Source organism: Podarcis filfolensis (genome assembly GCF_964270895.1).
Source record: "Podarcis filfolensis genome assembly, chromosome: 8".
NCBI lineage: Eukaryota > Metazoa > Chordata > Lepidosauria > Squamata > Lacertidae > Podarcis > Podarcis filfolensis.
The window spans coordinates 85,463,514-85,475,623 of NC_139611.1; the positions used below are offsets into that span (position 1 = coordinate 85,463,514).

General features: G+C 51.2%; 1 protein-coding gene across 1 annotated transcript in view; it reads left to right on the top strand.

Annotated features, from left to right (window-relative positions):
* The first annotated feature begins 536 nt into the window (after positions 1–536).
* AKT2 (AKT serine/threonine kinase 2) overlaps positions 537–12,110 on the top strand; it is a 30,500-nt gene continuing 18,926 nt past the window's right edge. Inside the window, exon 1 of the mRNA XM_083627523.1 lies at positions 537–795. The gene's annotated coding sequence lies outside the window, so the exon portion shown is untranslated. The remainder of the gene's footprint in view (positions 796–12,110) is intronic.

Genomic DNA, 12,110 nt, shown 5'->3' on the forward strand with positions numbered 1-12,110 from the left:
CCCCGCCCCCTTCGTAATTCCTCCACTACGTGGCTTTTGACCTTTGTCGTTTTTATTTAAATCTACAGGCCACATTTCGTTTACTATTTATTAAATTTGCGAGTTGCTTTACCTTGTCCAGGGCAGCCCAAAACAACTTACAGACAATAAACCCCACGCAAATACATTAACAGCAAGAGGAATGAGGAAGGCATTGTCATTATCACTACTGCGAGAGCCGGTCATTTATTCCTCCTGGCGGCTTAACGACCTTCCCGCCGAAGAGACCTGCTATGCTCGAAAGCTTTCCCCTGCCCGTTTCCATCCTGCACTCTGCGCATGCTCCTGCTCGATCCTGCGTAGAGGTGGTGGCAGTGGCTCCTCCCCCTCCGCCTTCCTATTGGCCGCGCCAGCTGCGGACGTGGAGAAGCCGCCTCTCGCCCCGGCCGGGCAGCCGCGCATGCGCACCAAGCCCAGCCGGGCCTCCTCCTGCCGCGCAGGCGCCTTGACGGCTTCGCGGCGGCTCGGGAGCCGCCCGGGGCGCGCATGCGCACACGGCCGAAGGCGGCAACGGCGGCGCTGCTGCTCGTCCTCGGTCTCGCGGCCCTGCAGCCTCGTCTCGCCGGGCTCCGCCTCGCTCCGCGCTTGCGCGCACCGCCCCGGCCGCCTCCGCCCCTCCCCCTCCTTCCTGCATGCGTGGGCCCGGCGGGGGGCGGGGTTTCCGGGAGCGCGGGCGCCGTCGGGCCTGACGCGGCGGCGAGGATGAGGATGGCGGCCCTGAGGGGGCGCCGGTAGCGGCGGCGGCGGAGGAGCCAGGTAGGCCGCGCCCCCCCCCCCGCGCCCTCAGTGGTATCGCCCGGAGAGACGCGAGCGCGGGGCACTGTGGGTAGGCGAGGGAGGGGGGCGCGGGGCAGAACTATCGGGCGGGGGGGGACGTGGGAGCGAACCATGGGCGCGGGGGGAGCGGAGGCGGCCGCGGGCGGGGCCTGCGCGGAAGGCCGAGCGGGGCGGGGGGGGGCCCTGCCTGGGGGGAGGAGGGGGAGCAGGGCGCCCCTCCTCCAACTCGCGGCCTCTCTGCCCGCGCTGCCCGCCCGCCCTCCCTCCGGCCCTGGGAGGCAGGCTTGCACGCGGAACCGCAGGGTGGGGCGGGACCCCCAGGGGTCATCTAGCTCAACCGCGCTCCTCGGCAGCCGTGCGTTCGTCGCGACCGAAGCATCCCCGGCAGGCGGCCACTACGCCTAGAATCGCAGAATCGGGAGAGTAGAGCTGGGAGGGGTTCCCAGGGGTCATCTAGTCGTACCCTGTGCTAGGCGGCCATCACAACCGAAGCATCCCATGCAGATGGCCCCTGCGAGAAGGGTAGAGCTGGGAGGGGCTCCCCAGGGGTCGTCTAGCCCAACCCCCTGCAGTGCAGGAGTGACAGCTAAAGAATACCCAACGGAGGCTTCCCACTCCGCCCACCATGCTCAATTGGGCGCCCCCTCCAGAGAGAGTCTGTTCCGCTGCCTCGCTGCCTCTGGGCTGGGCTGGGTCTCCAGATGCCAGCCGAGGAGGCCCCTTTGCTGCCACCCCTCACCACCACCACCCCTGGCTCACACAGCTGCTTATGGGATGGTATTGCAGCAGTTCTGGCGCTGCCCTGCTTCAGGTGAGCCGCTGAAGACACAAATTGCACTGCAAGGGGGTTGGGCTGGATGACCCTTGGAGGTCCCCTCAACTCTAGGGCTCTGTGGAATTGCCTTCCTAAGGGTGTTGCCAGGAGCTGCTGCCACCTGAATGGCAACCTAGGGCCTGTTTGGTCTCCACTCCACGCACCAAACTGGTTTTTTTTTTGAGGGGGGGGGAGTTCTGGGTATCTTGACGCCTTTGCTTGCTTCTTATGGGCAGTGCTACTGGCTTCCTACTATTCTTCCAAGTTGCTCATGCATATGTGGAGAAGGTATCCCATTTCTTCCTTCAGATGCTCCCTCATGGCCAGCTGATGATAAAAAGGGAGCCATAGGCTAGGCAGATGCTCCTGGTCACACCCAGCAAGGTATCAGCTCCAGTCAGTATTGCCTAGGGGTTAGAGCTGGGCTAGGAACTGTGTGTCCAGGGTTTAAGTCCCCATTTGGCCATAAAACTCACTGGGCGTGACCTTGGGCCAGTCTGTTAGCCTAACCTACCTCGCAGGGTGGTTGTGGGGATAGAACAGGGAGGGAGAGAGCCATTCAGGGCACCTTGAGCTGTTCGGGAGATGCAGCCCAGCCAAGCAATTGGTGGAGGAGAAAGGGGATGAGGAAGGGTGTGGGTCTGTATGTACATGTGTTTACGTACTGGTGGCGATCCCACCCAATGCTCTTTTAAGCACACCTGTATGATGCCAGGAGATGCCAAGAGCTGGTCCTCCTTGCCAGAAGCTGCATTTGGGTTGCCCTTGTGGCAAGGCTGCACCTCAGAGCTGCAATCTAGCACCAAGGTGCGAGGAGCTTGGGGTTTTGTTTTGAAGGGGCCTTGCTTTGGAAACCACCCCCTGTGTTTGGGGGAATCCACAGGGGCTGCTGTGGCTGGATGTCAGCTGACGTGCTAACCGCTGGGTCGCTGCTCTGCTCTGCGCCTTGTTTTGGGCCCTTCTCTTGACACATCACCCACATTCGCTGCCCTTTTCAGTCTGGTTTCTTTGGTCTGTTGGCCTTTGGATGTTGTTGATCTTGGGCCACAGCGCACACGGTTATGACTCATGTTGCTTCCCTTCTGTTTCTTTGGTTGCATTTGAATGCACATGCAGAGGGAAAGTTGCCTTTCCCAGCATCTGGACACTAAGCTGCCCTTACCGGTGTGTTTGTAGGAGAGTCCTGAGAAACTGGCACTCTTTGGCACTAGAGCAGCAGACCTCGGGGGTGGTTTTGGGGGGACTGAGGCATGCTAATCCTGCCAGTCCCAGGCTTTGGGTGCCTGCCAGCCTTCCCGGAGAGGTTATTGTCCCCTTAGCTGAAGACCACATTCCAGACTAGAGCACGCGGCGCACAGCACGCGGGAATGGTGCTAGGCTTTTGCCCGTTGCATAGGAGAGAGGGTTTGCCTGCCTCGTGGAGGTCGGGAGCCGATGAATCTACAGCTGGGGCCTTGGCTCTTTCAGACCACATTTTCTGCACTTGGGCAGGCAGCAGGCTTCCAGCACGGTTACCAGGCCCCCCTCGTCCTCTGCTACATGTTTCAGTCCACCTTGCAGTGACACCTGAGTGCTGGGCGTTTCAGGACGTATAACTCGTGTGTTCTGGCTCCTGTGCATAGAAGCCCCCTGCCTTCTGCTCCTTGGGCCTCAATCCCTTCACCTGGATCTCTCAGTTGTGTGGGGTTTGCACGAAGGAGCAGGGTGTTCTTATGAAGGCCCCAGCAGGCCACTAAAAATAACTCAAGAGTCGCTGCTCGACATTTAGGAAATGTGCCGGCTGGCGGGCAGGCTTGTTGCTCCCGGACGGTGTGCTCACTTCCTCCTGCACGGCCTGCCCTTGGAATGTCTGCGCTGGGATGTAGCAATGGCCGGACTTGAAATTCCACTCTCGGGAAGAGAGATCTTGAAGAGGGGAGCATCCGCTTCAGATAGATAGATAAATTTATTGTCATTGTCCGTATATACACAGTATACACAACAACGAAAATCAAACACCCCCCCAAAGACCGGGTTCACATACACATTTACACGTATCTCCAACACTCTCATCCTATTCAGACATAATCTATAAAACATAACATAATCCAGAATATAACATAACCTATTTAAAGGCATAACATAACCTAAAACCTATCTCATTCCTTCCTACTCCCTGCTTGCTATTTCTTGCAACTGGCCCTGAGATCATTATTTAGTGCAATCAGAGCTCTTGGATAGAAACTATTCAGAAGGCGTGTGGTTCGTGTTTTCATTGTCCTATATCTTCTGCCCGAAGGCAACAGTTCAAAGAAGTTGTGAGCAGGATGGGTGGGATCTCTCAGGATATTGTGTGACTTCTTCAAAGTGCGAGACGTGAAGATCTCATCCAGGGTTGGTAGTTGGAGCCCAATAACATTCTGGGCAATTTTAATTATTCTCTGTAAAGCTTTTTTATCCGTTTCGGAGCTGCTCCCATACCACGATAATACACTATAGGTTAAGACACTCTCGATGGTACTGTGATAATAGGACAGAAGTAGGTGCTGAGATAGATTCAGTCCCCTGAGCATTCTCAGGAAATACAACCTCCCCTGCACCTTCCTCACAACCATATTAATATTTGCAGTCCATGAGAGGTCCTCAGAGATATAAATGCCCAGGTATTTAAAACTACCAACCCTCTCCACCTCCTCGCCATTTATGTACAATGGTAAAAATACACTTTTCTTTCTCCTAAAGTCAATTATGAGTTCTTTGGTTTTTTTGGTGTTAAGCATAAGATTGTTTTCTTTACACCATTGAATTAACCCCTGTACTTCTTTCCTATAAGCAGTCTCATTGTTCTCACTAATGAGCCCCACCACTGTTGTATCATCCGCAAATTTGATGATTGTGTTGGACTTATACAGTGGGGTGCAATCAAATGTGTACAGGGAATAGAGAAAGGGACTTAGCACACATCCCTGAGGGGCTCCTGTGCTTAATACTAGAGTAGAAGAATAGTAAGGTCCCATTCTCACTGTCTGCGGCCTATCAGTCAAGAAATTCCTTACCCACAGACAGATCTTCTGATGTATACCCAAATTGGTCATTTTAAGAAATAACCTGTCTGGCAGAATTGTATTGAAGGCAGAACTGTAGTCCACGAACAACAGCCTTGCGTAGGTTCCCTGTCGTTCTAGATGACTCAGTACAGTATGGACAGCGATGGAAATAGCATCATCAGTAGATCTATTTCTTCTGTATGCAAACTGGAACGGGTCTAGAGTGGATGGAAGACCAGCCTTAATATGATCTAGCACCAATCTCTCAAAACATTTCATAACAACAGATGTTAGAGCTATTGGTCTATAGTCATTGAGAGATACCACCACTGACTGCTTGGGGACTGGCACTATAATCGATGTCTTCAGGCAGGTAGGGACAGAACCCTGCAACAGGGATAGGTTAAAAATGTCCGTAAATACCCCAGCTAATTCTGCAGCGCAGTCCCTAATAACCCGTCCCATAATTCCATCCGGTCCAGCTGCCTTCCTAATGTTAATGCTCCGAAAGGCACGTTGTACGTCAGAGGTCTGTAATAAAAATGGTTGTCTATCAGTAGTAGTTTCTGATGATGTGCTGGTAGCCAATGCTGTAGTGACGGTAGTTCCAGTTCCCACCTCAAAGCGACTAAAAAATTGATTCAGTTGATCAGCCAGGTGCGCACTGCTACTGGCCAGTTCGTTTTTAATATTTTGCCCTGTGATTTGTCGCAGGCCTTGCCATACTCGACGAGGGTCGGAGCTCTCAAAATGTTTTTCAATCCTCCGGCAGTACATAGCTTTGGCATTCCTAATGCCCTTTTTCAATTTGGCTCTGGCTTCTCTATACTGTTGCGCATCACCAGAATGAAAAGCAGCATTTCTTGCCTTTAACAGAAGATACACATCCCTGTTTAGCCAGGGCTTGTTGTTAGGGAACACCCGTATTTGTTTGGTGGTAGTGACAACATCAATGCAGCTTTTAACGTAGAACAGTACTGTCGAAGCGTATGTGTCCACATTATTCTCCACAAAAAGCGACCACTCGGTGCTCCGAAAGCAGTCTTGAAGTTGCTCAGATGCACCTACTGGCCACACTCGTATCTCTCTAGTTGATGGTCTAATTCTGCATACGAGAGGTCTATATGATGGTATCATAAGTAAAGATATGTGGTCTGACTGCCCCAAATTGGGCAAGGGCTTGGTCTTATATCCATGCATGATGTTACTATATACTCGGTCCAGGGTATTTCCCCCCCTAGTGGGACAATCAACATACTGGTGGAACTTAGGAAGCACAGTCCTTAAATCGGCTCGGTTAAAATCACCAGCAACCACAAATGCTCCATCCGGGTGGGCCCGCTGCTGTTTGCTAATAGCAGTTAGCAGGTGGCCCATAGCTGTAGTAGTGTTTGCATCGGGAGGTATATACACCGCTGTTATTATAACAACATTAAACTCACGTGGCAAATAAAAAGGGCGGCACTTCACCACTAGGTACTCCAAGTCAGGAGAGCAATGCGTGTCCATTTGTTTGATGTCCGAGCTCCAGTTGTTATTTATATAAACGCAAATTCCTCCTCCTCTGCTCTTCCCGGATTCAGCGGTTCTATCCGCTCTAATTACTGAGCGTCCTTCTAGCTGCAGAAGTCCCTGTGGAAAGGAGGGATCCAGCCACGTCTCTAAAAGGACCATAACACAGCAGTCCCGGATACTTTTCTGCCGAGAGGTAATAAGCTCCAACTCCTCTACCTTGTTAGGTAAGGATCTCACATTTGATACAAGGAGACTTGGCAATGCAGGCTTGTGGGGATGCCTTCCTGGAAAAACGAACGGTGGGAGGACAGGGTCCTGGTGGAATGTACGGTGGTTTTCCTTTCTGTAATAAAATATATATATTGTGAAGAAGCTGAATAAGTTTGATGGAGAGTAAATAAATTGCGTATTACACAGCCACAGGATTTAGGAAAAGGAGGAAGATTCCACAAGAGTGAAATGGGTCATTGGTGTGTAGGCTTTGCAGAGGAACAGCATGTGTGGGGAGAGGGAGGGGTCAGCTGTTTCTGGCAGGGGGAGCCCCAGAGACAGCTTTGCCCCTTGGTGGTGTCGAGGTTCGGGGTATTGGGCCACGACTCTATTGTTCCTCCAGCTCTTGCCCCCAGACCTCCTTTGGAGGCACTTGAACCCATTTTGTAAATTTGGGTAAGAAGGAAAGTTCTCGTGGTCTGAAAGTAGTAAATCTGCTCTGCTTTAAGCCTTGAGCCGGTCAGTGCACCAAAATTACAAAAGCTTTGAAAGAATGAAAAGCATTCAAATGCAAAAGCTCAGATGCAAACTGTTGCCTTCACAGGTTTTGGGGCTCCTCCTAACTGTTCCCTGGGCCTGTTTGTCAAATGCTTTCCCCACCTGTTTGTTGTTAATCTTAGCAGCTCATAAGTTAATGTTGACTGTGAAAAGCGCAGTTTCCTTTCCTAAACATCTTCATGTCCCCTCAGCAGGTTAAGCAGTGTTTAACTTCTAAGAATAGAGGGGTGTCCGTCTGAAGGCTGGGCACTCTGTTTGCGCCCAGAGAAGCTGCCCCGGCTTGGCTCTTAGCGCCTCCCCTTGGATCTCTATTATGGTCTTTGCTCAGCATCCTTGTGAAAAGAACAAATTACTTGCATAGCGCAAAACCAAAAGGAGCCCTTCCTCTTCCTTCCATCACCTACCTTCCTGGTGGTTGCTCTAAAGGCCAGAGATCCTGAGACTCTGGAGAAGTTCCTCCACAGAACTTGCCTTCTCCCTTTCTCTCTCACCCTCTGGCTTTTCCCCACCCCTGAGGATCATCTCGTCCAACCCCCTACATGTAGGAATATGCAGCTGTTCCATACAGGGATTGAACCTGCGTTATTAATTTGCTACCTGCCTGCTTTCAAATCAAATTTGTTTGATGGCAACAGCAAGGAATTGACCATTATAACAATGGGCTGCATGAAATGCTATTCCTCCTCAGAGTAGACCCACTGTGATTAATGAACATGGTTAATGGAGATTCATTAATTTCAAAGGGCCTACTCGGAGTAGGACAAGCATTGGCTGCCACCCTGCATGTTATAGATCAGGCATGTCCAGCAGGTCGATTGATTTACCTGCAGATCGCGGGTGTGTCCCTGGTGTCGATTGCGGTAATAAGTAAAGTGAAAGTGATTGCCTGGGTGTTCCTTATCCATCCCCGCAAAAAGCTCAACAACTTTGATCAATCATCTCCTTAAAAAAAGGTAGATCACCGCCAATTTTTCTGTATGTACTGGGAGTAGATCGCAGTCTCTTGGGAGTTGGACGTACCTGTTGTAGATTGCACGACGCCTTATACAGCCTTAATCCCAGCTGTTACAAAGGTTTTACAACAGGGCTGGGGGGTGGGATGAGGGAGGCATCTGTTGGCTTTCCAGATATGGACTCCATCTCCCATTGGCTTAAGCCACCATGGCCAGTGGTCAGGAATGATGGGAGTTGTAGTCAGTCACCACCTGTGTCCCTCTCAGACTGCTGGGCTCCCTCGTCCCTTAACTCCAATCAATACCTCTCCCTTCCCTCTCTATCGCACTCAGCGTGTTTTTCCTCTTCCTGGGGACCAGCCCCCCTCTTCCTCCCCCCTCCTGTTCCACAGGGTCACATCCTGGAGTGCGTAAACAACTCTGGTGCTCGCAGTATCTGAGTCACACATGCTCTGCAAGTCAACAAGTCTCTCGTCTCCCCCCCCCCTGCCCTCCCGCCTCCCTCCCTGTGGGGTGAGCGTTGCTGCTCTTCTGTGTTCAACCAGGGAGAGGAATTGGGATTAGGTGCCCTTCCTCTCTCTGCAGCAGCAGCAACAGCAGCTGTGGCTTGGTGGCCTGGGATGGGGAAGCAGCCCAACAGCCTATGTGGTAGGGAACAGGTGTACAAAATGGGGGGGGAGAGACCAGACACCCTCTCTGAGGGGTGCGCTCATGTGTGTGTGCCTCTCCAGGGAATCATAGAATCTTAGAGTTGGAAGGGACACCCAGGGTCATCTAGTCCAACCCCCTGCAATGCAGGAATCTCTGCTAAAGCATCCCTGACAGAGGGCCATCCAACCTGTTTAAAAACCTCCAAGGAAGGAGAGTTCACCGCCTCTCGTGGGGGTCTGCTCCACTGCTGAACAGCTCTTAGTGTCAGAAAGTTTTTTTCTGAATGTTTAGTCAGAATCTCCTTTCTTGTAACTTGAAGCCATTGGTTCGAGTCCTACCCTCCAGAGCAGGAGAAAACAAGCTTGCACCATCTTCCATGTGACAACCTTTAAGATATTTGAAGATGGGTCTCATATCTCCTCTCAGTCTTCTCTTTTCCAGGTTAAACATACCCAGCTTCTTCAACCGTTCCTCATAAGGCTTGGCTTCCTGACCCTTGATCATCTTGGTTGCCCTCCTCTGCACATGTTCCAGCTTGTTAACATCTTTCTTAAATTGGACACAATATTCCAAGTGTGGTCTAGCCAAGGCAGAAGACAGTGGGACTATTACTTCCCTTGATTTGGACACTAGGCTTCTGTTGATTCAACCTAGAATAGTATTAGCATTTTTTGCTGCTGCATCACACTGTTGACTCATGTTCAGCTTGTGGTCCACCAAGACCCCTAGATCCTTTTCACATGTACTGCTAGTAAGCCAGGTGTCCCCCATCCTTTATTTGTGCATCTGGTTCTTCCTGCTTAAGTGTCCCTATTGAGAATCATTTTGTTAGCTTGCGTACAGTTCTCCAATCTGTTTAGGTCATTTTGAATTCTGATTCTGTCTTCTGCAGAATTAGCTACCCCTCCCAATTTGGTGTCATCTGCAAATTTGATGAGCACCCCCTCAATTCCTTCATCCAAGTCATCTATAAAGACGTCAAACAATAACGGCCCAGGACAGAACCCTGTGGCACCCCACTTGTCACTTTTTCCAGGTTGATGAGAAACCATTAATGCGAACTCTTTGGCTTCAGTCATTCAACCAGCTACGAATCCACTTAACATTTACCTTGTTCAACCCACATTTTACCAGCTTCCTCACAAAAATATCATAGGGGACTTTGTCAAAAGCCTTACTGGAATCAAGATACACTATGTCCACAGCATTTCCCTGATCCACCAAGTTTGTAATTCCATCAAAAAGGGAAAGCAGAGTGGTCTGATGTGACTTATTTTTGAGAAACTCATGCTGGGTCTTAGTGATCACAGCATCCTTTTCTAAATGCTTACAGACCAACTGATGAACTATCTGTTCTAGGACCTCCCCTGGTATCGATGTCAAGCTCACCGGTCGGTCGTTACCTGGGTTTTCTTTCCCCCACTTTTTGAAGGTGGGGACAGCATTCACCCACCTCCAGTCTGTAGGGACCTCACCTGTTCTCCAAGAATTCTCAAAGATAATAGACAAAGGCTCTGAAATTACAGGTGTGGGGGTGGTTGTTTTTAACCCCCCCCCCCGCCAACACTCATTGATCATTTTCTTGCAACCTTCGCTTGGGCAGGCAACCCTCTGGGAAATAGGAGTTACAAGGTTGTTTTTGCTTTTTTTATAGAACACCTCTGGCTGGGGGGGTTCCAGAAGCAGCATTGGGTCCTGGGGTAGGCCTGGCAGTCCCTGGGCCCCTGACCTAGACCACTGCACTGTCCTCCTCCCTGCCATGGCCTCCTGGTGACATCAGGAGCTTCATGTCATGAGATCTTCCAGGCCACAGAGTCCCTCCTGCTTCCAGTTCTCCAGGCTGGAGCCTTGCAGGACCCCAAGTTCTCTGCCTTGTCCCTTCTGCTGGAGGAGCCGGGCAAATCAGGCCAGCAAGGACTCGTTCCTGGAGAGCTGGACCCGAGTTCTCTTACTCAGTGAGAAGCAGAAAGAAGCAGGTGCAGCTCGGAACACCCACTTGGCTTATACCCCTTCCATCCATTCCCAGAGGGGGGATTGTGTTTAAAAGTAGCAGCAACAAGCCCAGACCACTCTTTCCATTGTTTAAAACTTGCATTTCTTACTTTCACCAGCTGCCCTTTCCGCACAGAGGAGGGGTATCTTTGCCACCCACTGCCCAGGTGGGTTTTGGGTTTACAGACCAGACTCTGCATCTTGCTGCCCGTCTCCCTTCTCAGCTAAAGGTCCCGGCCACTGGGCTCCGACAGCTGTGACTGTGACAGGTGCAGTCTCACCTTTGTTGCCTAAGCTGTAGCAACCTGCAGGCTGGACTACTGCAATGCTTTATATGTGGGGCTGCCTTTGAAGCAGGTTCAGGAAACTGCAGCTGGTGCAGAATTTGGCAGCCGGACAGTCTGCACATACGACACCAACTCTGGCTTGACTGCACCGCCTGCCAGTTAGTTTCCAGGCTCAATTTGAAGGTTGTGACCTATAAAGTCCCTCAAGGACCGACCCAGACCCTGCAATCATCACCTGAGGCATTTAGTTTCCTCGTTTACTGGCGTGGGATCTGTAAGTCCCACCTTTTCCCTGTCAAGCTGTGTTCTGGCTTAATTGATCTTGCTTTGATTGCAAAGAGCTGTGGGCCACCTTCCAAGAAAAGTCTCTTGTCAGTGTGACAAATGCCATTGCCTTTTTCTTGTTAAAAGGTGTTTTGTGGGGCCAGGGAGTTGTTGTTGTTGTTGTTGTTTAGTTGTTTAGTCGTGTCCAACTCTTCGTGACCCCATGGACCAGAGCATGCCAGGCACTCCTGTCTCCCACTGCCTCCCGCAGTTTGGTCAAACTCATGTTTGTGGCTTCGAGAACACTGTCCAACCATCTTGTCCTCTGTCGTCCCCTTCTCCTTGTGCCCTCAATCTTTCCCAACATCAGGGTCTTTTCCAGGGAGTCTTCTCATGAGGTGGCCAAAGTATTGGAGCCTCAGCTTCAGGATCTGTCCTTCCAGGGAGCACTCAGGGCTGATTTCCTTAAGAATGGATGCGTTTGATCTTCTTGCAGTCCATGGGACTCTCAAGAGTCTCCTCCAGCACCATAATTCAAAAGCATCACTTCTTCGGCGATCAGCCTTCTTTATCGTCCAGCTCTCACTTCCATACATCACTACTGGGAAAACCATGGCTTTAACTATACGGACCTTTGTTGGCAAGGTGATGTCTCTGCTTTTTAAGATGCTGTCTAGGTTTGTCATTGCTATTCTCCCAAGAAGCAGGCGTCTTTTAATTTTGTGACTGCTGTCACTATCTGCAGTGATCATGGAGCCCAAGAAAGTAAAATGAGTAGCCATGCAAAATAAAGGGCTTTTATTCAGTTGCTTTTGAGTGGCGCTTCTCAGTCAGAGACACAGGAGGTTTGCATGTCGGCCTCTTAGACCAGCCCCCCCCCCATCCCCATTTGCAGGCCTCTGCAATTTTCAAAAGTCTTCTGGGCTCTTTTCCACATACTCTCCCTTTTCCTCTGCCCTGGGCAATCCCTTTGCCCCACAGTTCCCCGCTGGGCACCAGCAAAGGTGGGTTTCTGGCTCCTGCT